Below are 25,998 nucleotides of genomic sequence, written 5' to 3' on the forward strand. Positions count from 1 at the left end.
GTTTCAGGAGCCCAAATAACTGAAAAAGAGAGGAGATAAATTCATGTTTCTTTAGTTTGGCTGTAGAAGAGCAGATTCAAACATTTTTTTTAGGGCAAAGATTGATGGATAGAAGGTTCTGGAAAAACCCTCTCCAAAAACCCTCTCCACCACTTTCTGTGGTGATGGAAATATTTTGTAATATGTGCAGCGCTGTCTAATATTGTAACCACTAACTCAGTGTGGCTATTGAGCCCTTGAAGTGTAGTTGCTCTGACTTAGGAGACTGTGGTTAGTAGGACCAGAGTGGACAGAGCAGTTCTAGATTCCCCTAAAATGCAAGCTCAATAGGATGGTCCAAAAAATATATATATATCAAGAAAGGAAGAAAAGAATTACAAGACCACCATGTACCCACAGGTGGCACTCCATGGAGCTCACAAAGTAAAAATTGTGGACATACAAGATGGAAAGAGAGGCTATAAAATAAAATAATAAAATCAGTGTTGAGAGTCCAATGGCATATGCCAAGTTACTGGATTAAACTTCTAATAACAATAACAACAAGAGAATTCTGACTTTTGATAACACAGAGAAAGAAAACAAGTAAGGATGGAATGAGGCTGCAGGAGGGATCAAGGTGTGGATAACCACATTAGGGAGAGGGTGTGTGTCTTCCTCTTCATGGGCAAACAGAATTCATTTGGTTGAAAGATAAGAGGGAAAGCCTATAGGAATGCTCCGAGGGCTTCTCAGGGAATTAAAACTCTCTGGCCCAGAGCTAGGATAGAGATCCTCAAACAGGAGACGATAGAAGAATCACCCAGTCTTTGTTAACCGTGCACTTTATCTGGGAACAACTCGCAGAGGTTCTCATTCAGAGAGTCTGGGCTGGGTCTCAGGGGTCAGTCACCACAGGAGTAGGGCAGAATAGGTGCTGGAAACTCACTGAACAATACACTTTGTTGAAGGCATCTCTGAAACAGGGTACATGCACACTGCCAAGAGGAATGTGGGAAAGAAATGCTCCTCACGCTGCTGTTACCTATCTTTTCCTCTAACAGAGAAAGAAGCTTTACCAATGCTTCTTTCAACGCACGCCTTGACAGTAGCACTTGCGCATAACCAATAAGCAAACGTGCAAAAGTTAAAGCTACATGTTTGAGAGGGAAATTTTCTAAAGAAAATAAAAGTGCTTGGGGCCACCACGAAAGATCACAGAACAAAAAGGCATGTCTTCTTCCACTCCTGACACCTGTTTCTCAAATGTCCCTCTCTGAGTTAGCACTGGTGGCTTCTCTCCCCTTATGAGAGTTTGTGCATGTTCAAACATATCTGAATCTCTTTTTTCACTGGACATAGATGGTATAATATGCAACACAGTGGCCAGTATCTTGTTTTTATATTTTTCATTTAAAAATTCTAAGTTATTGGTTTTTATATTATTGACGTGCCTCACTCTTTCTACGCAGAGGGAAGCCATACCATCAAGTGATTTTGAGTACTGACTCTAGGGCTAAACGGTGTGAGTTCAAATTCATCTCTGTCAAGTACTAACTGTGTGACTTTGGACAAGCGACTTACCCACTCTGACCTCAGTTTCCTCATCTGAAAAATGAAAATAATAACAATAGTACCTACTTATCTCACACGGCTGAGAGAAGATTAAATGAAGTAACATGAAAAGTAATTAGAACCATGTCTTCTACCTAGTAAAAGCTTATTATTTAAAAGGACAGGCTTCCCTGTCCTCATCTCTCAGATTCATGCCCATTAAGTGTAAAGAAATGAACAAAAAGAATCCATTCTTGCCTTCATGGGGCTGATCATGCAGGACTGCTTATCCCTCCATCTACTCATTAGTCCAGAAACCTGTACTTTTCCTTCTCTGTTTTCTCAACAGGATAATAAGGTATGCTCAGTAAATGCTTTACTATTGCAGTAATGGTAGATTTGCTACCATACAGACATCTCAGATATTTGTTATGCAGCAGGGACTTAATGATTCAGAAGGTAAATGAAATTGTCCAAGAGCTGGCTCTTATCTAGCAAACTTGTGAAGTTGGGCCACTCCTTCAGGTTCAGCCTCATGTTCTGTCTCTTTCCTCTGCTGCTGCTAAGTCGCTTCAGCCGTGTCCAATTCTGCGCGACCCCATAGACGGCAGCCTACCAGGCTGCCCTGTCCCTGGGATTTTCCAGGCCACAATTTACTCTGAAGATCAGGGCCTGATGCTCTATTCCAGTGGAGAATCACTGGCCCTTATTAAAATGTCCTTACCTTTCCCCACATAAAGATGTCTTGGGTCTTGCTCACAGCCAAAGGCACCAATCCCCAAAGTTAACACATCAAATATTGATGTTTATAACTGTTTACTGTATACATGCCATTCCAGGGGAATGCGCTCATTAGAGAAGCAATTCAGTCCAAAGAAATGCAGATCTAAGAGTAGAATTTTAGTAAGTATATCATTCATGGAAGGTTTTCACAAGGAATAGTCTAACATGGTTAGCCTTGATAATAACCTTTCTTCCCTGTGGTTGCTAGTCCCTTAAGACTTACAAAATCCTCCAACATTTTATTTATCAAAATTTTCTGCAGGTAGAGTTCACTCTTCTTGCTCTATAGATTAGGAAACAGGAAGAAATCAGATGTCAATGACTTATTTTAAACTTGAGGTGCCAAGAAAGCCAGAGTCAAAAAAACTCTGATCCTCAGCCTTGATGTCTAGCCCCCTTTCCATCTTATTGTAGCCAGCTCATACTGGGGAGGGAGGTGGTTTGAAGAAAGAAGATTTATTACCAATTCCACAACCTACCCATTGTCTCTGAAAATTGCACCCCAGATTCCGCACTAGCTGGTTATGAACCCAGCCATCTGTTTCAGCATCCTACCCATGGCTGTGATGAGTGTAATTCACACTGAAGTCCAAAAGGGGTATCTGTGATCTCAACTGGAAATGCCATCTCCCTGCAGTGAGCTTCCTAATTCAATAGCTTTGGGCCAAAAAAACACTTTTCTCTTGTTCCTATAGTTGCATTGCCCTCTAGTGGGAAAAGCTGGCACCACAGCCTGCAAAGCTATGCTAAGTGAGGGGGTATTGCTCATAGCCCTTCTGTACGGGGCAGGCAGAAACTCTGATCCACCTGGGCATAACTCAGCTGGGTCCATTATTGAAGCAGTGAGTCATATTCTCAGATTAACATGTAAGAACCTCTTTAAAGCTTCAGCATAGTTAATCATATCACAGATAATATTGTCCTTTTTTATTATTTTAAATCGTATATTTTCAACATTTCAAGGGGATAGCATCCTTACACACACACATACACACATGCGCACGCGCGTGCACGCATACACACATACTCCACAGAAAATAATGGCTGAACCTAAAAAGCATCTGGCCCAGAGATTACACTGAGACAATCAGATGAGATTGGGACGGTGGGAGTGTTTTTCTGGTCCACCTAGAGCTTTTTGCTTATCTGCCATTTTTCTAAAATGAATAGAAATATTTATAGGTAGACTTTCACTCTGTAGTTGTCCTCAGTTTTTAATCACTTTCTATTGTCTTGGTTCAGGTTCCCCAAAGCAGACCCAAGACAAGGACTTGGTTACAACTGGTATATTTGGGAGAGGACCTAGGAGGGGGTGGGAAGACAGACAGGCAGGAGAGAGATGTCAAGAAAGGGTGTGTTATGGGATGGACTGTGTCCCCTCAAAATTCATATGATGGAGTCCTAACCCCAGTACCTCAGAAAGTGTCTATCCCTGTCAATAGGGCTTTCAAGAGGCGATGAAGGTAAAATGAGGTCACATGGGTGGGCCCTGATCCAGTATGACTGGTATCCTTATAAGAAGAGTCCATCTGGACATAGAAAATCATGTGAAGATACAGCAGAAGACCAAAGAGAGAAGCCAGGGAAGGAACCAACCCTGCCGACCCCTTGGTCTTGCACTTCCAGCATTACACAAGACAATATAAATGTGCCATGTAAGCCTCCCAGGCCACCGTGCATTTTTATAGCAGCCCCAAGAAACTAATACAGGGTGTCCCCACCGTGGGCAACCAGAGCTCAGCCCTGCTGGGGATCCTCCGAGAAACTGCAGGGAACACACCTCAGAACTGTGCCACCAGAGACCGGGGAGGCCGGGCGCTTATCCTGGGTGGGGTCCCTCTTGGCTGAAGGCTGTTCCAAGAGCATATCCAGTTTCCCACCGAAAGACAAAGCAGATTCTCCTGCTGCTGGGAAACAACACCTGCAGGCAGAGGAGCAGACAGAGCAGGAGTCCAGCCGCTCTTAGTGGGCTGGGGGAATTGTCCACCTTCCCAGCAGGCAACTCAGAAGCAGGTCAAGGGACTACAGGCCAAGCAGCAGCTGCACTGAGTCTCTAGGATATGTGTTCACATCTCTGAATATGCTACGCTGCTACCTCACAACCCATTTACGTCAATGACATGGCTCGCAAAGTGACCAGGGTGCTTTTGCATTCACTTGTCCTTTGCCCTGAGCACCCACCATGTCTTCCTCCCACCAGCTCAGGTGTCTCCTCCAGAGAGCCCTCCTCCAGCCACACCAGACAGTGTCACTGCAGAGACTCATCCAGCTTAGAGTCCCTGCCGCTCACTCCATCCACATAACTGTACATGATGCTAACCACCCCTGAGCCTCTGCATGTGATCCCTTTTATATGAAAATGGATGTGTATTGTGACATTTCTGAATCTTAATGGGAGGACCATGTTTGCCACCGCTGGACAAAATAAGGTACATGACAGCTATTACTTTACTGTCTCCATCTGTCAGTCTGTCACACCCCCTTTCCAGCAACCTGGCTTGTTCCTTTCATATTTGGGGCAAAACTAATGAGGATGCCCTGCATCAAGTGATGCTTCTCAGCTACAAGTCACTTTCTGGCGCAGATTATCAGAAAGTCATAGTGTTAATCACTCAGTCGTGTCTGGCTCTTTGCAACCCATAGATTGTAGCCTGTCAGGCTACTCTGTCCATAGAGTCCTCCTTTTCCAGGGGATCTTCCGGACCCAGGGATCAAACCCAGGTCTTCTAAATTTCAGGCAGATTCTTTATCATCTGAGCCACCAGGAAAGCCCAAGTAGAGCCTCTCAGGAGACCTACAAACACTCTGCTGAAACGGGGTGGAGGAGCCACACACCCCCCACGTCCTACAGACCTGCAGACCAGAGGCCGGAGCCGCTGCTTGATGTGCCCAAGGTGACCTGTCAAGGCTGTGATGGCGCCACACTGAGAATCCGGGTCTCTGCATTTCTAGCTTGGAGTCCTTCCTTTCCCAGAGGCTGTCAGTGAACATGAACTCCCATTTCCCATGCAACAGGAGGACTCTGAACAAAAGTAGAGCAGCCAGTCTTGGCTTCCAAGGAAATTCCCCATGAGAACCTGACTCTTTTTCCATGGCTGGAGCATCCTCTCTCTAAATTGAAATTGTTTGATTATTTGGTTAACAATGGTCTTCAGCTGCCACTGTGCAATTAAGGTCCCTTCTGGTTGAGGAAGAAATTATATGAAAGAATACCAGAGTGGCATATTCCCCCTGGCCCTCCCAGGGAAGGATCTAGGAAGGATCTACTGACTTATTTTTCTAAAGTTGGTTTTGTATCTAAATTATGTCACAGATTAATAATCAACTATTACACTCGTAATCATGCCAGAGGCATCTCAGCTTGCGTCTCTGCCCTTTCCCCCACCTTGCACAGCAGGCAGAGTGATCCTCCGAAAGCATGTGACATATCAGGACACTGCTTTGGTCAAAAGATCCCAGTGGCTTCACATCGCACAAGAGTAAAGAGCAAAATCATCACATGGCCCTCACCTGGCCTGCAGCCTACCTCCTCCTCACCTCTCAGACCTCACGGCCTATGCCTCCTTCTTCATCCTGCTCCACTTGCCTCTCAGGCCCGCCTTCGACTTTCCAAACACCTCAAATGTGTGTCGTGTGCACGTGTGTGCGTGTGTGCACGTGTGTGTGTGTGTGTGTGTGTACGCAGGCCCTTTGCACTTGCTGTTTCCTTTGCGGGCAATTATTCCCAAGATCTGTGCATGTCTACACGGATGCCTCCTATAGGTCTCTGTTTAAACGTCACCTGTTTAGTGCGCTCTTCTGTGTGGGAAAGGATTTTCTTGTTTGATTTGCTACTGAATTGCCAGCTTCTGCAACACTCAAGAAATAAATATTTGTTAAATTAATAGACTGAGTAAAAAGGGGGAGGGATATATGTGATGTTTGGGGATTTGTCATTTACTTTGAAAAAATTATAATAAGGAATCAAATTGATGTAATGGATAGGTTACTGTCCACTTTACGTATGTAAAAATCGGCCTCACATACTGGAGGGAGGTGGATACAGGTCTGACAATGGCAGAGAGAACTGATGGTCAGAGAAATTTCAAGCTCAAACATTAGCAATGACATTGCACTGTCAATAAGGCAAGTAAGAGAGACAAGGAGAAAACAGGTCTCAGCAGATTTGCAGCCTATGAAACTGATCTTTTTCATAACCTGAGCTGCGTAATCCCCTATGTGTCTGACTTCAGTCTCTCATGGTGACTGTCTGTCAAGCACCTATGATGTGACTAAAGGGAAAAAGGCCCTTCGGAGGGACACTGTTTTGAGCATCCTAAGAGCAGTCCCTGAGCAAAGGACTGGAGGAGTGCAATTTACTGGGGAGGTGATGCCGGGAGAGAAAGGAAAGGAAACCAAGGAAAGGAGGCTTAACAAGCAAATCGTCACTGAAGACAAGAGGAACACAGTCACACTGGGCACTCTGGGGGAGAGAGGTTCCTGAAAAGGAAAACCTGTGCAGTCTGAGTCATAAAGACAAAGAGGTGTCCAGAGGAGGGAAGGTCATAAGGGGCCCTGCCAGGCAGCGATTCTGGAACCACAGTGGTCAAAGCACAGGTGTCAATTCTCACACCCGGGCGTTTCAAACACGTGACTATTTCTCCAACAGCTGAATTTAAGTTTTCCTTTGAGCCCCCATCTCCTGGGTGGCAGATTATCTACTTACGTTCGCCCTTCCTTTCACACCAGAGATGCACAGAAGCACCAAAGCAATAAAGGCAATGGAAGCTTTGGGGCTCTGGTTTGGGGTCCTGATGGTTAACTTTATGTCTCAACTTGTCCGAGGACACAGGACCCAGATATGTGGTCAAACATCAGCCTCGATGTCACGGGGAAGGTAATTTTTGGATAAAAATACCAGAAATGTAAGAGACACATGTAGCCCAATGTTCATTGCAGCACCGTTTGCAATAGTTAAGCACAGGGAAGCAACCTAGATGTCCATCGGCAGACGAATGGATAAGAAAGCTGTGGTACATACACAATGGAATTTTACTCAGCTATTAAAAAGAACACATTTGATCAGTTCTAATGAGGTGGATGAAACTAGAGCCTACTATACAGAGTGAAGTAAGTCAGAAAGAAAAACACCAATACAGTATATTGAAATATATATATGGAATTTAGAAAGATGGTAATGATGACCCTATATACTAGACAGCAAAAGAGACACAGATATAAAGAACAGACTTTTGGACTCTGTGGGAGAAGGCAAGGGTGGGATGATTTGAGAGAATAGCACTGAAACATGTATGTTACCATATGTGAAAAGGGTCACCAGTCCAAGTTCAATGCATGAAACAGGGCACTCAAAGCTGGTACACTAGGGCAACCCTGAGGGATGGGAAGGGGAGGGAGGTGGGAGGGGTCATTCAGGATGGGGGACACATGTACCCCCTGGCTGATTCATGTCAGTGTATGGCAAAACCCACCACAATACTGTAAAGTAATTAGCCTCCAATTAAAATTAATTAATTAATTTTTTAAATATCATGTGAATCATTAGACTTTGAGAAAAGCATATTGCCTTCCATAACAGGACTGGGGATACAATCAGCTGAAGGTGTTAAGAGAAAAAAGACTGAGGTCCAGTGAGGAAGAGGGAATTCTGCCTTCAAACGTGAGGTTGCAACATCTGCCCTTCCCTCCATCTCCAGGATGCCAGTCCACCCTGCAGAATGTGGACCTGCTGGTGTCCACACAGGACCCAGTGCCTTAAAATGCATCAATCTCTCTCTCTCTCTCCCCTCTCCACTCACTATCACTCTACCCCTCCCTCCCTCTCTCTTCCACAGACACACACACACACACACACACAATTGGTTCTGTTTCCTGCAGTTCAGTCCAGTTCAGTCTCTCAGTCATCTCCGACTCTTTGCAACCCCATGGACTGCAGAACTCCAGGCTTCCCTGTCCATCACCAACTCCCGGAGCTTACTCAAACTCATGTCCATCAAGGCAGTGATGCCATCCAACCATCTCAACCTCTGTCATCCCCTTCTCCTCCTGCCTTCAATTGTTCCCAGCATCGGGGTCTTTTTTAGTGAGTCAGTTCTTTGCATCAGGTGGCCAAAGTATTGGAGTTTCAGCTTCAGCATCAGTCCTTTCAATGAATATTCAGGATTGATTTCCTTTAGGATAGACTGGTTGGATCTCCTTGCCATCCATGGAACTCTCAAGAGTCTTCTCCAATATCCCAATTAGAAACCATCCGTTCTTTGGCGCTCTGTTTTCTTTATACTCCAACTCTCATATCCATACATGACTACTGGAAAAACCATAGCTTTGACTACACAGAACTTTGTTGGCAAAGTAATACCTCTGCTTTTTAATATGCTGTCTAGGTTGATCACAGCTTTTCTTCCAAGGAGCAAGCATCCTTTAATTCCATCTGCAGTGACTTTGGAGCCCAAAAAAGTAAAGTCTCTCACTGTTTCCATAGTTTCCCCATTTATTTGTCATGAAGTGATGGGACCAGATGCTATGATCTTAGTTTTCTGAATGTTGAGTTTCAAGCCAGCTTTTTTACTCTCCTCTTTCACTTTCATCAAGAGGCTCTTTAGTTCTTCTTCACTTTCTGCCATAAGGGTGGTGTCATCTGTGTATCTGAGGTTATTGATATTTCTCCCAGTAATCTTGATTCCCGCTTGTGCTTCATCCAGCCTGGCATTTTGAATGATGTACTCTGCATATAAGTTAAATAAGCAGGGTGATGATATATAGCCTTGATATACTCCTTTGCCAATTTGGAACCAGTCTCTTGTTTCATGTTTAGTTCTAACTGTTGCTTCTTGACCTGCATACAGATTTCTCAGGAGGCAGGTCAGGTGGTCTGGTAGTCTCATCTCTTTAAGAATTTTCCACAGTTTATTGTGATCCACATAGTCAAAGGCTTTGGCATAGTCAATAAAGCAGAAGTAGATGTTCTGGAACTCTCTTGCTTTTTTGATGATCCAACAGATGTTGGCAATTTGATCTCTGATTCCTCACGTACTGTCGAAGCCTAGCTTAGAGAATTTTGAGTATTACTTTGCTAGCATGTGAAATGAGTGCAATTGTGCAGTAGTCTGACCATTCTTTGGCATTTTCTTTTCTTTGGGATTGGAAAGAAAACTGACCTTTTCCAGTCCTGTGGCCACTGCTGAATATTCCAAATTTGTTGGCATATTGAGTGCAGCACTTTCACAGCATCATCTTTTAGGATTTGAAATAGCTCAACTGGAATTCCATCACCTTCACTAGCTTTGTTCATAGTGATGTTTCCTAAGGCCCACTTCACATTCCAGGATGTCTGGCTCTAGGTGAGTGATCTGTTTCCTTACACAACCTAAAATTGAGCATCACTGATTTGCTTAGTAATTCTTGCGAACATCACCAGCCCTTCCAGCCTCTGTTCACATTTAACCATGATGTAAGGCAAGGTCTATCTGGGTCTAGCTGTCACTCAAGTACTCTGTGCCCATAGGAGGGATAGAAACATCTGGCTGTTCTCTCATGTGTCTCTGGGACCAGAAGGGTCTCTCTGAGGGGTGTGTGGCCTTCTCCACCTGAGAACACCATGGCATCTGTTTCTATAGTTCAACCCTGTGACCTACTAAGCACAGAGGAATTTGACAAACAAGATCTGCTACCTCTCCAGCCTCAGCCCAGGGTGCTCTGACTTGGAGATCTCAAACTTAAAATGTTATTCCCCCTACTCTTTGCCAAAACTGGGTGGAGAGAGGGCTTGTAGAGTGGAAGGAGGAGAGAGCTGGGCTCTTTCTCAGGGGCTCTGCTAGCAAATGTCCCTGGCTCCCCACCAGGATCAGCCTCTCTCTACAATGTTTGTCATTTGTTTCTCCTGCTCTCTTCCTATTTATATTTTACTCTTGTAGTCTGTTTTTATGGTTTTGTGCTAGTTTCTCTTAATTACTCATCTTTGAAGGAGATAAATTCTTATGAGCCAGATATGGATGAGAGATGAAGGGTGTGTTCCAAGCAGACAGGAATTTTCTTTGACCCAAGTTTTGGTGAGTTTTTTCAGCCTTTACATCTCTCCAACAACAACAAAACTCAACAAAAAACAATGGCAACAACAACAACAACAAATGGCTATGAGATTATTCATATTATAAATTTCTTCCACTGTCTCGGTGGCATATTGCTGTCAGCAAACATGGCTGCTCTGTGATGCTTCACTTAGACCCACCTCCGCGATTTCTCAGATTGAAACTGAATCCAGGGTGACTCCATCTGTCTGCCCACCTTCCTCTTTCCCAAGCCCTACCTACCCCCAAGGAACTTAGGTTTTTCACACCAAAGTCAGCTTGCTTGTTACTTCCCTGGTGGTCCAGTAGTTAGGAATCTGCCTTCCAATGCAAAGGAGGTGGGTTCAATCCATGGTGGGGGAACTAAGATCCCACATGCCATGGCGCAACTAAGCCCATGCACCACAGCTACTGAATCCATGTGCCTCAACTAGAGAACCCATGTCCCCCCAACTACAGAGCCCACACACAAGTAGAGAGAAGTTGCTTGCACCACAACTACGACCCACTGCAGCCAAAAACACATACATACATGAATGCAAGGTCACCAAAAGAAGCCTGCTTGCTCGGCTTCAAGAACTGTCTTTTCTAGGTGTTTCCTGAGATCTACAACTTCCTAAGATACCCCTAAGATCTAGGAAACTGTATCTTAGGAAACTCTTACACACACACTCCTATGAAACTTGGATTTCTTTGGTGTGCCTTTCCAACCATGTCATGGTTTGGGTTTCATCCATCTCCTCCTTCCACTGAAGGTGAGATTTGTCTTTCTATTTCTTCAGGTGATTTTCTGCTGCTTTGTTCAAACCAGATGTTTCTTACGGGCTCACTATCTATTCTGGGAGGGCAGGGAGACTGGCTCCACCCAGCTCTGTGTTCTGCAGGGCCTGACTTTTATGAATGAAAATGCAGAGCCTCAGTGCCCTGGACTCAGAAGCTCCAAAGGTCAGGTTCTGGCAACTGCAAAGTCATCCATCTCAAAACTTTTCTATCTGTGATGCACTTGAAAAGTCTGCTTTAAAACTCAAAGGATTTGACTTTTATGTTACTTGAGATGTGCCTCAACTGTAACAACAGATGTTGTAACTTGCCTGGAAGGGCAATAGATTAAAAAACAACAACTATTTACTGGGAATGAAAACACACCAGCAAACACATCAAATGATCATCCTGCTACACCATGTAATGGGTAACATTTCCAAGCCAAAGCACTAAAGTGAGGGCTAATTATCTTATATTTTGGTAGAGTGAACTGTTACAGACAAAATAAAAATTAGAAATAAATAAGTACCAAGTAACGGCAAAGGACAGCATTTTAGTAAAGGATCTTTAACCATTTTTCCTAAACCAATCAATCTGTCAGTCTCTTGCACTCTCTCTCTGAGGCTGTGCTATGATTTAAAATACTAAATTTTTTATCCCCATTTTTCAATGACCACCATGTCACCATGGTGGTGTCAGATTTGTTACACACAAGACATGATAAAATTTGCTATGATTTTGTCAGAGGCAGTATTATCTAGAAATCAGTGACTATATAAATAAAACTATTTTGATAGGCATCTTCTCTTGAGATACATATTACGTTTCTCCTCTCTCACAGTAAGCTATCATTCCCAAGCCCTGCCAACTATACTAGTTTTAAAAATACTATTTTTAGAGACAAACTAATAAGTTCTTGGTGGTAAAATTAATTAGTATCAATTAACATTTTTAAATGTTACCCATTCTCTGACACAGACATGGAAAGGATTTAAATTTCTTCCCACACTACCTTCTCTGAAAAATAAGTTCTGAGAAGTTGTTGTCTATGCAAAGACTTTCTGGTATTCTGTTTTGTATGAAATATCATACCCTTTCCTACAGAACACATTTCAACCGTTCATCTTTGGTCTGGAAGTTCTGCAGTGGCCTGTGCCCAAAGCAATAACACTCTGACGGTTAGATGGTATCAGCCATCTCAAACGGGTTGTTCCATTTTCGCTTTCTGGTCTACAGGAATCCAAGGTGATCCAGAAGCTTCAGTGTTTAGAAATGAATGGCCAAGCAATGTCAGTGACTCTGCCTCCACAAAATGAAGATTTCAGCTAAAAGAGTACATCAGGAGAGAAAGACCAGGATGAAGAGGAAAGACAAGGATGAACAGGAAAAAAGAATGGCGCCAGAGGACCTGGGTTCATGAGGTTATTCAAGCTCGTAACCAACCTGGCTCTTGTCTTTTCTCATTGTGAAAATAGGGGAAAACAATAACCCTTGCTCCCAGTGGAACTATTTTAGGGGAAAGTTGGCAAATGAAGAACACCATACAAATGGAAATATATATGCCAGCTGCCATTATTAACAAAGCACTGTCTTGTATTGAAAAGCATACAGACAAGACAATGCATCCCTTTGTTGTGGCTCAGTTCATCTCTAACTTAGGTTGGGACCCCTAAAAGCAGAGTCTGAAACTAGGACCCTTATCCAGGGAGGAAGATGGAATAGGGCAGGGAGAAAAGCCCAGCTAAGATGTGGTTTAGACTGTGGCCCAGCCTCAGCCTGATTCCACAGGGAGCTCTGAAGTGTGAGTGACACCACAGAACTCACCTGCACTTGCAGCAAAGGGACCTTCAGTGTCAGAGCATCTGTCAGTGGCTGTGGAGAAGGTGGGAGTGACCTAATGTCCCAGATATTTCCAGGTGAGACAGTCCTGTCTGTCAAGGGCAGTTGTCCAATGCAGGACACAGCTGTAAGCTGTCAGCAGCCAGCACTCCCTGCCCTGGAAGAAGGATGCCCCAGCTGAGCCAACAACATCTGGACTGGGCATCTTCTACAATCACCTTTTTGAATCAGAAACATAACATTACCCAGATATTTCTTACACTGACTCCGTGTGAAAAATCAAACTCTATGCTCATCTACTCAAAGCCTTCAACTACCAAACCAGTAGCTGCTTAAATAAGAGAAATGCTGGAAAGGTGTGGAGAAAAGGGAATCTTCTTACACTGTTGGTGGGAATGCAAACTAGTACAGCCACTATGGAGAACAGTATGGAGATTTCTTGAAAAACTGGAAAGAGAACTGCCATAAGACTCAGCAATCCCACTGCTGGGCATACAAGCCAAGGAAACCAGAATTGAAAGAGACACATGTACCCCAGTGTTAACTGCAGCACTGTATACAATAGCTAGGACATGAAGCAACCTAGATGTCCACCAGCAGACAAATGGATAAGAAAGCTGTGGTACATATACACAATGGAATATTACTCAGCTATTAAAAAAATAACACATTTGAGTCAGTCCTAATGAGGTGGATGAAACTGGAGCCTATTATTCAGAGTGAAGTAAGCCAGAAAGAAAAATACTAATACACTATATTAACGCATATATATGGAATTTAGAAAGATGGTAATGATGACCCTATAAGCAAGACAGCAAAAGAGACACAGATGTAAAGAACAGACATTTGGACTCTGAGGGAGAAGGTGAGGGAGGGATGATATGAGAGAATAGCAATGAAGCATGTATATTACCATACGTAAAATAGATGACCAGTGCAAGTTTGATGCATGAAGCAGGCAGGGGTCCCAAAGCTGGTGCTCTGGGATGACACTGAGGGATGGGTTGAGGAGGGAGGTGGGAGGGCGGTTCAGGATGGTGGGACACATATATACCTATGGCTGATTCATGCCAATGAATGACAAAAACCATCACAATATTATAAAGTAATTCAGTTCAGTTCAGTCTATCAGTCGTGTTCGACTCTTCGCGACCCCATGGACTACAGCATGCCAGGCCTCCCTGTCCATCACCAACTCCCGGAGTTTACTCAAACTCATCTCCATTGAGTCAATGATGCCATCCAACCATCTCATCCTCTGCCATTCCCTTCTCCTCCTGCCTTCAATTTTTCCCAGCATCAGGGTCTTTTCAAATGAGTCAGCCCTTTGCATCAAGTGGCCAAAGTATTGGAGTTTCAGCTTTAAGATCAGTCCTTCCAATGAACACTCAGGACTGATCTCCTTTAGGATGGACTGGCTGGATCTCCTAGCAGTAATTAGCCTCCAATTAAAATGAATAAATAATTTTTTTTAAAAAAAGAGAGAAACTTAATCAGTTTAAAAGTCACTAGCTATGTATTGCTTATAATATCATTCACAGGCAAAAGCTAGACCTCAAAATAAGATCTGCTTGACTTTATCGAACCACTTCACATTTACTGAATTCCGACTATGTGCTGAGGCCTCTGCCAGTTACTTCCACATGGTAACTCACACTACCCTTGCAACTGCCCTATGAATCATTAGATACTATCTTCCCTCTGCCCAACTTTGAGTTTTATGGTTCAGGAAAACTGAGGTTCGCTTGAACAATATTCATTCAGGAGACAGAACTGAAAATGTCAATACTTCACATTACAAGGATTTAAGGAGCTATTTGAGAACACCTGGTTCATATTTTGGGTATTATTAAAGTAATTTTGGCACTTAACAATATTAAGTACCATAAACCAACGTCTTGGAGCCTCTATGTGCTCCAAGCTGCACACAGGCACAATGAAGAATGGAGCCATCAAACCTGGTCCCTGCCTTCTAAGAGTTTACAGCAGGGCAGGGGATGTTGGTACACACACAATTCTTCCTTAATGGTGGAATCTCCATAGAGAGCCAAGGAATTAAATCTAAATGCCTTTACTGAGCACCTACTATGTGCCAGAGCCTGAACCCAGAGTTGGAGGCAGGTACGAAAAGCAATAAATGACAGTCCCTGTTGCAAAAGATTCTATGGTCTAACGATCTAATTTGTTCTTAGTGTTAAACTTTCTGTCTCTTACATCTTATCTTTAAACCCTATCTCCACCTCAATGTTGTATTTAATTTACTCCAGAATGGACATGATGGCAGCGGCCACATGGGCTACATTATTCCACAAACTCATTCACATTCAAGGTGTCAGGTCCTTGCTGGAGAATAAACACTGACACTTGTCCTACTGGGACCACATCAGGTGAAATAAAAACTAAATTAGATATATTTATTTCAGTAAAACAGAAAAAAAAACCATGTTCCTAGAGAATGAGTTAAACATCAGTCATAATCTGGAATAATCTGAATTGCAAGAGCTGCCACTTCAAATAGATATGTTTAATTTATTGGAATAAGAACTTTGATTATGCCAGGCATTTCAAGTATCCCAAAATGCAAACACTAATTTAATTTAATTACTCTCCCTTTCCCATCAGACTTCATCCTGATTCCACTCAGGAAACCCGAAGTCATTTCTTTCTGAAATAAGTGGGGATTCATCTATTTATGACTAATGGTACTGGTTGATTTCTCACATTAGATATTTTTGTACATAACTGTTTCTTTCCCCTAAAACCCACTCCTAGATTTTCAGCCTTCTGAAGTCAAAATACTTGTTTGGATTAGTCTTTGCCTTCTTTGTGGCACACAAAGACATTCAATCAATGATGACTCAATGGCTGGCTGCACAGATGAAAGGACAGGTGAGTAAGGAATGAAAAACACTGCATTCCCTGCTAATATCCTCTTGGGACTGATGAAGCCTATAAGAACTGATGTGATTCATCCAAGACAGACAATGAAGAGAGAAGAACTTAAGGACAGAGCAGTTGACAGGGGGAGGAACCACTGGCAGAGGACATAAGCCTTGCCCACAGTGTGAGCCCAGGATATTTCCTCTGAACTGTGTCTGAACTGCACAAGTGCAGAGTGGGTTAGGGATTTCCTGAACACATATATTAGCAACAACCAAAATAGCTAAAAGAATGCAGCAAGCAACTCAAGCATGGAGCAGGGTCCAGCATCTCTCGGGCTATATTAGTGAGTGCTGTCCACTATACTCTATCCCATTCCTGCTCCATGATATCTAAAACACTTTTAAGAAACAACATTTAGAGCTAAATATCGATATATAATTTTCTTGGGTGATTATTTTGGTGGTTTATTGGTTTTCAACATCTATTATTCCTTCTTCGGGGACAGCCTCAACTTTCTTTTGATGATCCAATTCTCCCCAACTTGAGCCCATCTGACCTCAAGGTGTGACTTAAGATATAGATCTAAGACAACGGACACATCACATCACATCCCAAAGTTCAAAGGTGGACATATGACCTGAAGTGGTCCAGTAAGAATGAAGTTCACAACTTTGTCTTATGCATTCTAACTTAACAATATGTTCACTCTTCTACTGGATTTGAACCTAGTAGATTATAGACCAGGTGCTGACAGCAGCCACTTTTGACCATGAAAAAAAGCCATTTTGAAAACAGTCCTAGTAATTTTCTGGTAGAGTCTTTAGGGTTTTCTATGTAGAGGATCATGTCATCTGCAAACGGTGAGAGTTTTACTTCTTTTCCAATTTGGATTCCTTTTCATTCCATTCACCATTGCAACAAGAAGAATAAAATACTTAGGAATATATCTACCTAAAGAAACTAAAGACCTATATATAGAAAAGTATAAAACACTGGTGAAAGAAATCAAAGAGGACACTAATAGATGGAGAAATATACCATGTTCATGGATCAGAAGAATCAATATAGTGAAAATGAGTATACTACCCAAAGCAATCTACAGATTCAATGCAATCCCTATCAAGCTACCAACGGTATTTTTCACAGAACAAGAACAAATAATTTCAAGATTCGTATGGAAATACAAAAAACCTCGAATAGCCAAAGCAATCTTGAGAAAGAAGAAGGGAACTGGAGGAATCAACTTGCCTGACTTCAGGCTCTACTACAAAGCCACAGTCATCAAGACAGTATGGTATTGGCACAAAGACAGAAATATAAATCAATGGAACAAAATAGAAAACCCAGAGATAAATCCACAAACCTATGGACACCTTATCTTTGACAAAGGAGGCAAGAATATACAATGGAGTAAAGACAATCTCTTTAACAAGTGGTGCTGGGAAAACTGGTCAACCCCTTGTAAAAGAATGAAACTAGAACACTTTCTAACACCACACACAAAAATAAACTCAAAATGGATTAAAGATCTAAACGTAAGACCAGAAACTATAAAAACTCCTAGAGGAGAACACAGGCAAAACACTCTCCGACATAAATCACAGCAGGATCCTCTATGACCCACCTCCCAGAATACTGGAAATAAAAGCAAAAATAAACAAATGGGATCTAATTAAAATTAAAAGCTTCTGCACAACAAAGGAAACTATAAGCAAGGTGAAAAGACAGCCTTCTGAATGGGAGAAAATAATAGCAGATGAAGCAACTGACAAACAACGAATCTCAAAAATATACAAGCAACTCCTGCAGCTCAATTCCAGAAAAACAAATGACCCAATCAAAAAATGGGCCAAAGAACTAAACAGACATTTCTCCAACGAAGACATACAGATGGCTAACAAACACATGAAAAGATGCTCAACATCACTCATTATCAGATAAATGCAAATCAAAACCACAATGAGGTACCATTTCACACCAGTCAGAATTGCTGCGATCCAAAAGTCTACAAGCAATAAATGCTGGAGAGGGTGTGGAGAAACGGGAACCCTCTTACACTGTTGGTGGGAATGCAAACTAGTACAGCCACTATGGAGAACAGTGTGGAGATTCCTTAAAAAATTGCAAATAGAAATGCCTTATGACCCAGCAATCCCACTGCTGGGGATACACACTGAGGAAACCAGAATTGAAAGAGACACGTGTACACCAATGTTCATTGCAGCACTGTTTATAATAGCCAGGACATGGAAGCAACCTAGATGTCCATCAGCAGATGAATGGATAAGAAAGCTGTGGTACATATACACAATGGAGTATTACTCAGCCATTAAAAAGAATACATTTGAATCAGTTCTAATGAGGTGGATGAAACTGGAGTCGATTATACAGAGTGAAGTAAGCCAGGAAAAAAAAACACCAATACAGTATCAGTTCAGTTCAGTCATTCAGTCGTGTCTGACTCTTTGTGACCCCATGAATTGCAGCATGCCAGGCCTCCCTGTTCATCACCATCTCCCACAGTTCACTCAGACTCACGTCCATCGAGTCCGTGATGCCATCCAGTCATCTCATCCTCTGTAGTCCCCTTCTCCTCCTGCCCCCAATCCCTCCCAGCATCAGAGTCTTTTCCGATGAGTCAGCTCTTCGCATGAGGTGGCCAAAGTACTGGAGCTTCAGCTTCAGCATCATTCATTCCAAAGAAATCCCAGGGTTGATCTCCTTCAGAATGGACTGGTTGGATCTCCTTGCAGTCCAAGGGACTCTCAAGAGTCTTCTCCAACACCACACTTCAAAAGCATCAATTATCAACTCTCACATCCATACATGACCACAGGAAAAACCATAGCCTTGACTAGACGGACCTTAGTCGGCAAAATAATGTCTCTGCTTTTGAATATACTATCTAGGTTGGTCATAACTTTTCTTCCAAGGAGTAAGTGTCTTTTCATTTCATGGCTGCAGTCACCATCTGCAGTGATTTTGGAGCCCAAAAAGATAAAGTCTGACACTGTTTCCACTGTTTCCCCATCTATTTCCCATGAAGTGATGGGACCAGATGCCATGATCTTTGTTTTCTGAATGTTGAGCTTTAAGCCAACTTTTTCGCTCTCCTCTTTCACTTTCATCAAGAGGCTTTTAAGCTCCTCTTCACTTTCTGCCATCAGGGTGGTGTCATCTGCATATCTGAGGTTATTGATATTTCTCCTGGCAATCTTGATTCCAGCTTGTGTTTCTTCCAGTCCAGTGTTTCTCATGATGTACTCTGCATAGAAGTTAAATAAGCAGGGTGACAATATACAGCCTTGATGTACTCCTTTTCCTATTTGGAGCCAGTCTGTTGTTCCATGTCCAGTTCTAACTGTTGCTTCCTGACCTGCATACAGATTTCTCAAGAGGCAGGTCAGGTAGTCTGGTATTCCCATCTCTTTCAGAATTTTCCACAGTTGATTGTGATCCACACAGTCAAAGGCTTTGGCATAGTCAATAAAGCAGAAAGGGATGTTTTTCTGGAACTCTCTTGCTTTTTCCATGATCCAGTGGATATGGCAATTTGATCTCTGGTTCCTCTGCCTTTTCTAAAACCAGCTTGAACATCAGGGAGTTCACGGTTCATGTATTGCTGAAGCCTGGCTATACTAACACATACATATGGAATTTAGAAAGATGGTAACGATAACCCTGCATGTGAGACAGCAAAAGAGACACAGATGTATAGAACAGTCTTTTGGACTCTGTGGGAGAGGGAGAGGGTGGGATGATTTGGGAGAATGGCATTGAAACATGTATAATATCATGTAAGAAACAAATCGCCAGTCTAGGTTCAATGCAGGATACAGGATGCTTGGGGCTGGTGCACTGGTATGACCCAGAGAGGTGGTATGGGGAGGGATGTGGGAGGGGGGGTTCAGGATTGGGAACACATGTACACCCTTGGTGGATTCATGTTGATGTATGGCAAAACCAATACAGTATTGTAAAGTAAAATAAAGTAAAATTTTAAAAAAAGTTTTTAATTAAAAAAAAAAAAAAAGAATACAGCCACCACACAGAGGAAACACAGACAAGGGGCTCCTCCATCAGGGCACCTAAAATAGACCTCCCTCTGGACTTTCCTTTCATATGATCCTATAAATCCCTCCTGTACTTAAAGCCAATTTAGATTCAGTTTTCTTTTCCTTTTTCTAAATCAATTTCATCATAAAAAAATCTACAAACAATAAATCCTGGAGAGGGTGTGAAGAAAAGGGAATCTTCCTATACTGCTCATGGAAATGAAAGCTGGTACAGTCATTATAGCAACTGAAGCTGAAGTCACTGAAGCTGAAGCTCCAATACTCTGGCCACCTGATGAGAACAGCTGACTCATTGGAAAAGTCCCTGATGCTGGCAACGATTGAGGGCAGAAGGAGAAGAGGGCATCAGAGACTGAGATGGCTGGATGGCATAACTGATGCAATGGATGTGAACTTGGGCAAAATTCAAGAGATGGTGAGGAACAGGGAGGCCTGGCATGCTGCAGTCCGTGGGGTTGCAAAACACTGGATACGACTGGGCAACTGAACAACAAAGGTCACTATGGAGAACAGAATGGAGATTTCCTAAAAACTAAAAATATAACTAACATAGGACTCAAACAATCCCACTCGTGGGCATACACCCAGAGAAAATCATAACTCAGAAAGACACATGCACCTCAATGTTCACTGCACTATTTACAATAGTCAGGACATGAAAGCAACTAAAGCACGGCCATCAGCAGAGCAATGGATAAAGAAGATGTGTGTTCAGTTTTCTGTCACAAGCAAGGGGCCTGAGAGAGGACAGCAAATGCCTTGGAAGAAGGGTTATAAACAATTAAAATTCACACAAAACAATGAATGGCTACAGCAGACAGTGTGCAAACCCTCCACATCCCTCTGCCCAACTAGAAACCACAGCTTCAGTGGACAGAAATTATATATGCATATGGCTCCCTCTCTCAAGTACCTGTATTTCTGCCTGAGGACTTTCTCTGGCCCCAAGAGCATGGTTGCCAGCTCATCGGCATGGCAAAATAGTAAGTTAACACCCTCAGAAGCAAATGTTAACCAATGATGAACAGGAGTTGGCTACCTCTTCCTGGGATCACTCTGAGATGGGTTTTACAAAGCATGTCTGGTAGAACTGAGACCCGGTTGCCCACAGCATAACTCACTCACTGAAATGCAATTTACTGATTTTCCTCCCATCATCTGTCTTGCCTCCTCATTCCCTCACTGTTACCTGGGATCATCTCACAGAGAAACAGCTTGCACTCAAAACTCGCGTCAGCGTCTGTTTGGGGGAGGGGGACTGAAACTTAGAAAATGATTAATAGAAAAGTGCTTCAATAGAGCAGGAGGAGGAGGAGGGGAAGCAACGCTGAGTGTCTCATGACAGAATATAAGGCAGAGAGCGAAGGTACTAAAGCCATTTCTCTCACCCAGAGCCTTCTGGATCATAACGAAAACAGGAAGTCTGCAATCCTGAGATCTTACATCCCTATTACTTAATTTTTAGAAAGGGACCCAATCTCCTTAAACCTCATTTTCCTTATCAGGGGATAATGATACCTTTGGTAAAGAATGGTTTTAGGATAAAGAACAAAAGATGGGAAAATTATTTGCAAACAGCACCGCAGTAGGCAAAAATGATGATTTCTGATTCTTAAGTACAGAAAAGGCAACATTCCCAGACTACAGCCACATCTGAAGATTGAGGAAGAAATCACATTGAAAATGCCAAGTGAAAACATTCTCTTCCAGGAGACTACTCAGACTTGAAGAAAGGTAAGAACGTGTCACAGACGTGTTATATTCATGTTGGACAGTGCCACCTTAGGAGTTACCACTTTATGCTGATCCTCAAATAAGAAGTTGAGTATTAATACAAATCCATCCTCCACAGATCCCACACAAATAAGATTAGTTTAAAAGAAGACAGTAGACGTTATTCTTTGAAGGTCCCAGCTGGATATTTTAGAAGAAAAAGACGGCAGTAAAAGTGTTTTATGGCTTTCGAAACTTAACTAATTTAGAATCAGAAGTTTACTGCTTCACCAATATTTATGGGATTATAAATTTATCTAAAAATTTGTTTTTGTCCCACATACCCAAGGTTATTAATGGGCCAGGTGCTGGTTATTAATCTTCATTTCCTAAAACAAAACTAGCCCTGTGTTTCTTGCAAGCTATACATCACACACACAAACCATATCCTGGAAGCCAAATTAAGTTTGAGTCAATAGCCCATTAGAGCCAAGAGTTGTGAGCAAAGCTGTGGGGAATTGCATGTCTAGAGATGAAGTGATCAGTCCACATTTAGATGAAGGAAGGTTTTGGCAATGTATTTTTTCATTTAGCAGATAACTTTAACCCAGGGTTTCCACCTTGTTTTTGTTTTCTTTTTTATTCCATTTTATTTTTGTATAAGTAGGCTACAAAAACAAGGTGAAAAGACAGACTGAGCCAGCATCCAACTATTGACAGGCCAGAAACAAGGAAAAAAGTTCTTATGAAGAGAAATACTAATAATATAAATATGGATTGTGAGTTTAGCATGTTTCAAGAGGTGCTGTTTGCCTACCATTTTTCCTTTTGTCCATTTCACAAAGGTAAAACCTGAGACTTAGACAAATTTAGTGATATGCCCAAGATCATACAAAATTTTTGTGGTACATCTCAGATCTGAACACAGTTTGTTTCAGAGCTCTGCTCTTAACAACTATGCCGTCTTTGTCACCCACAAGAAAAAATTCTATTTGACTCTAATAACCCTTGTTGACCACGAAGAATGGAAGAATGCACTGTAAAATTGCTCAGGAGTTCAGTGTTCTTTGCTAGAGTAGATGGTATTTTACATAAATTTTCAAAATGATTTTGAAGCCGACACCATGTAGCCTGTCATCTGTCACTGGGTGGTGGCTCGTCTTAGACTGTTTGTCACTAATGATCTACCAGATGCCCAGAGCAAGAAGCAGCTTGGGTTATTTGGAATGAGGCTGGAAGGGGTTACGGCAAAGGAAGTTGCAGAAATAAGTCCAATTTTATCTTTTTCATACCAGGCAAGAAAGTGTGCTGTATGTATATGTCAGTTTGGAACACCAACTGTTAGGGCTGATGAGAGATCCAATACTCATCATCAGAGGGGCTTCCTCCCTCTCCTAGGTGGTACAGGAATCCTCAAGAGACTAATTCAGCATAAGAAATTTGAGGAAGGGCTTTCTGATGTTCACAAACGTGTTTGCTGATCAAGGGTTTTGGCTCACTCAAAGCTGTAAGTCTCAAATGCCCCCAGCATTCAGACATTTCATGGTCAGATTAGCTACTGGATTCTGAGGCTGAGTTCATCACCAGTCCCCACCTTAGAGGACCTGCACTGTCCTTGGGGCTGCATGGAAGTGAAACACAGGGCTACACCAGTCTCAAGACTGGCCACTTTTACTCTTCTGCCCTACTCTTCAAAACTGAAAATCTCCCCTTAAAATGAGGCTGAACTTCTTTTAGCTCTCCCTTTCCCAGGCAAAGAAATGCTTAACGTTCTCCTTGGAAATCCTTAGGAAAAAGCAAGGAAATATGGCTCTCATTCTTTCATGATAAGAGTATAAAAATTAAAGCATAGTTAATTTCTCGATTTTATTCCTTTGCCACATCTATTTATACTCAGCCTCATGGACTTTTCCCTGCCTTGTGATGGGGTTGAGGCAAGGATGAATTAGCATTGTCTACTCAACTCTTCTTACCTCTGAGGCCCACTCCCCAGAGAAAACCACTTGCAACTTCTAAAATCAACCTCCACATTTCTGAGCAACGTTTATCTGCTACATGTTAATACTATAGCTTTTTTCCCTAGTATTTAACTTGATATTTTTAAAAATGAATGTTTGACTATTTTACATTACCCTCACAAAAGAAGCACACCTACCCCCAATACTTCTTGAGGATGAAACCAATATTCAGTGGTGTGACTTTGTAAATACTGCTCACAGTTCTCAGTGTCTTGGAGCATTCTATGATTTCACTGCCTTCCCTTTATAATACTTTGCTTTCCCTGGAACTAAGCATTGCCTCAACTTCTTGTCTGTGCAGAGAGTTTTCAGTCTTCCTATTAATAAGCCATTGCTTGATCTTACAGCACAACCATAAATCTCCTCTCAATATACTTTTATCATATCAAATAGCCTATAAGTTTCCTTTTATTCTTGGACAAATTCTGGAGCCTTCTTTGTGTCCTCCTGAACCTTGGACTGGTTGCTTTCTTGGCAAATATGTACCCGCTGTTCTAACACTTTACCTTACCATGATCTTAGGGATTTCCTTCTTATCTTCCTACTGAAACATGGAGATGAGGATGGATAAGGAGCAGCTCTGTTACAACGATGAAGGAACAAGCACGGACACAGAGGCCAACCAAGTAGGGCAAAATGAAAAAGAAAGAAAGAGCTAGGGTCTCAAATCACATTGTCGATCTATGCATTCAACCCTAGTCTATCTTCTTCAGATGCCTTGCTGTTGGAGAGGAATATTTTCTTTGTCTTCTTTTTGAGCCACTGTAGTTTTCTGTTACTTGTATTAATAGCAAAATGCATTCCTAATTAAAAGAGACACTGTAAGATGGAGTGACTTATTCTGGTTCACACAACCAGCAAGTCAATGGCAAAAATGGCATTTGATCTGTATAGGTCACATGGAATACTGCTACTATTGTTAATTCTATTTACTATGTAATGAGCAACATACTGAAAATGCTATATTGTCGTACCCTGTGAGGCAGAAATTATCTCCATTTTACAGATGGATACTGAATATCTTGTCCAAATTCTTATAAATTTGGACAGTGTAGAGTTAGAATGTGAACTCCAGTGTGTCATCTAATTCTGTGTATTTAAACATCATGATATATTGTGTCTCTCTACACAGTTCAGTGCTGTTACTTTGCAATTAAGTCACCGTGTGACCGTAGATTCAAAACAATTTTAGAATTTTGTTCTAAACATTTCTGAGAAGCATGCTCTAAGATGGCCCTCAGTGAGCCCTAGATCCTAGTATTCATGCCCTCGGTAAACCCTTTCCCTTTGTGTGTAAATGGACATAACACTTGTTTCTAACAAAGAGAATATGGCAGAAGGGATGTCACTTTGATGATTAGGTAACAAATGCCTGTCTTCCGTCTTGCTCATACTCCCTCTTGTGCTATTGTATTTCCTTTCTCTGACTGTGCAGGCTACCTGTTTCAAGCTAGCAAGTGGAAAGACTCATGTGACAGAGAACCAAAGGAAACCTCTGGTCAACAGATGGGGAGAAACTGAAGCCTTTAGTCCAGCAGCCCATGAGGAAGGGAACCCTGTCAACAATCATTTGAGTTAGCTTGGAAGTGGATCCCCTCCCAGCCAAGGCTTAAGATGAGATAGCAGTCTTAGGCAATAACCAAGATTAAAAGAATCATTGGGAACACATAGGACTCAGCTATGTCATGCCCAGAGTTTGGACCCATGATGCTGTGGAAAAAAAAAAAAAATACTGCTTGGGTTTTCCTGGTAGCTCAGTGATCAAGAATCCACCAGCCAATGCAGGAGATAAGAGTTTGATCCCTGAACATATGGCAGAGCAACCAAACCTGTGCATCACAACTACTGAGCCTGTGCTCTAGAGCCCAGGAGCTGCAACTACAAGACTGCATGCCTAGAGCCAGTGTTCCGCAACAAGAGAAGCCACTACAATGAGAGGTCCACACCCCACAATTTAAGAGAGTAGCCCCTGCTCACCACGACTACACAGAAGCCCACACAGCAGCAAATAGCACAGCCAAAGATAATAAATATATAAATGAAAAATTATAAAAAAATATGGTTTTAAGTCACTAATTTGGGGGTGATTTTTAAACATCTCCAGTACTCTTGCCTGGAAAATCCCATGGATGGAGGAACCTAGTGGGCTGCTAAGAGTCAGACACAACTGAGCGACTTCACTTTCGCTTTTCACTTTCATGCATTGGAGAAGGAAATGGCAACCCACTCCAGTGTTCTTGCCTGGAGAATCACAGGGACGGGGAAGCCTGGTGGGCTGCCGTCTATGGGGTCGCACAGAGTCGGACACGACTGAAGCGACTTAGC

This window comes from Oryx dammah, unplaced genomic scaffold (genome assembly GCF_014754425.2).
Source record: "Oryx dammah isolate SB20612 unplaced genomic scaffold, SCBI_Odam_1.1 HiC_scaffold_9, whole genome shotgun sequence".
Taxonomy (NCBI): Eukaryota; Metazoa; Chordata; class Mammalia; order Artiodactyla; family Bovidae; genus Oryx; species Oryx dammah.